Consider the following 2,169-nt stretch of genomic DNA (forward strand, 5'->3'; position numbering starts at 1 on the left):
CCCCCCCCCCCCCCCCCCAAATATCCCACGCGGAGCAGAAAGTGAAACTCTGTCTGCAGACCACAAGCCCAGCGAGGCGTTCAATGACACGGGACGTTTGTGTTGTTGTGGTTTGAAGACAACATGCGAGAGGGGACTGGTTTCATGGAACTACACTAACCCCCCCCTTTTTTTTTTAATTGTATTTTACTTTTGTTATACATTGAATTATTTTAACTTTTTTTTACTTTGACTTTTTTTTAAATTTACTTTCTTACATTACTTTTATTTTTTAGTTTAATATTATTTGTTCACATTACATTTTTAGTACTTTTTTGTACCGTTTTACTTTTTTTTTTTTTTTGTAATATGATTTTTTTTTAATTTACTTTCTTACGTTACTTTTATTTTTTATTTATTTTTTTTTTCACATTAAATTTTTTGTACTTTCTTTCAAACTTTTTTTGTGTACTTTTTTTAATTTACTTTTTCAAAGTGTTTATTTTTTTTTACTTTAGAAAAATACATACATACATTTTCTTTTACTTTTGTTATGCATTAAATTTTGTAAAGAAAAATTCCATGACGTTTTTTGTACTTTTTTTTTTTTCAAACTTTTTTTAAATAACTTATTTTTTACATAATTTTTCTTTACTACTTTTGACTTTTATTACATAAAAATTTTTTACTTTTTTTTTTCATAACTTTTTAAAGTATTTTTATAACTTTTTTATTTATTTGACTTTCATACATTACTTTTTTTTTAAATTTAATTTATTTTTTCACATTACATTTTTTGTACTATTTTTCAAACTTTTTTTTCAAAACTTTGTTTAAATTACTTGATTTTTACATAATTATTTTACTTCTTTCTACTTTTATTACATTATTTCTTAGATTTGTTTTTTTTAAAGATTTTTTTTATTTAATTTTTTAACTTTTTTTTCATTCCGTGTTACTGCGAGTCTAAAGCGACGGTTGAGATCCCTGGTCTCCCAGGTGGACTTCCTGTGTTTTACCTGTTTTATTTTTAGGTATCTATGGTGTCCTTCTAGAATTTTTTGTTTTTGGCAAAAAAAAATTACATTTTATTTAACTTTTGTTTTACAACTTTTTTTGACATGAATTTTATTTATTTTTAACTTTTTTTTACTTGTAACTTTTTTTCCATTACTTTTTTAAAGTATTTTAAAAACTTTTTTTAATTTGACTTTATTTTAAAAATAATCTACTTTCTTACATTACTTTTATTTTTAAATTTAATTTATTTTTTCACATTACAATTTTTAACTTTTTTTACTTTTTAATTTTTTACTTTTTTTGCCATTACTTTTTTAAAGTATTTGTTTTTTTTTAAACTTTTTTTTTAATTTAACTTTTTTTAATTTACTTTCTTACATTACTTTTGTTTTTTAGTTTAATTTAATTTTTCACTTTTCATTCATTGTACTTCAATAAAAAGTTTTTTTAAAACATTTTTTTTTTTTTAAACTTTTTTTACTTCACTTTTTTTAAAGTATTTTTTTTTTACTTTTGTACATTAGCCCCCCCCCCTCCCTTGAAACAGACATGCCACCTGCCGTGTTACTGCGAGTCTAAAGCGACGGTTGAGATCCCCGGTCTCCCAGGTGGACTTCCTGTCTTTTACCTGTTTTATTTTTAGGTATCTACGGTGTTTTTAAATGTTAGTGTGCTGTATTTTTAAAGCTGTGAACTTTGCATGTAATTTTGTACTACAGCGTACGGTGGAATGACAAAGAAATCTTGAATCTAGTTTTAAAAGAAAACATTTAAAATAAGCAGATATAAGTCTGGCAGAATAATGTCATATAATAATAACTCAAAGATCTACTTACTCGCTCTTTTTGAAGATTTCAACATCTTCCTTCGCTTAATTTTTCAGAGTTTTTGGCACTTTTTTGACATTTTTAAAGCTTTTTTCCCCCAATAATTGTTGCTTTGTTACATTTTTTGGCACGTTTGATGTTTGTTTGCATCAAAGTTGCCAAAAAGTTGATGTTTTTATTTAGGGGGGGGGCAGAGGCCAGATGGCCGTTAGCCCCAAAGAAAACTAAGGGGAGGTTTCCCAATCAGAGTAAAAATCTGTGGTCCAAAAGAAATTTGGTAAATTTTTAAAATGTAAATGTGTCAGAGGTGAGTGAACTGTGAGTCATCGGTGTCCCCATCCCC

The sequence above is a fragment of the Etheostoma cragini genome, chromosome 12, assembly GCF_013103735.1.
Source record: "Etheostoma cragini isolate CJK2018 chromosome 12, CSU_Ecrag_1.0, whole genome shotgun sequence".
Classification (NCBI taxonomy): domain Eukaryota; kingdom Metazoa; phylum Chordata; class Actinopteri; order Perciformes; family Percidae; genus Etheostoma; species Etheostoma cragini.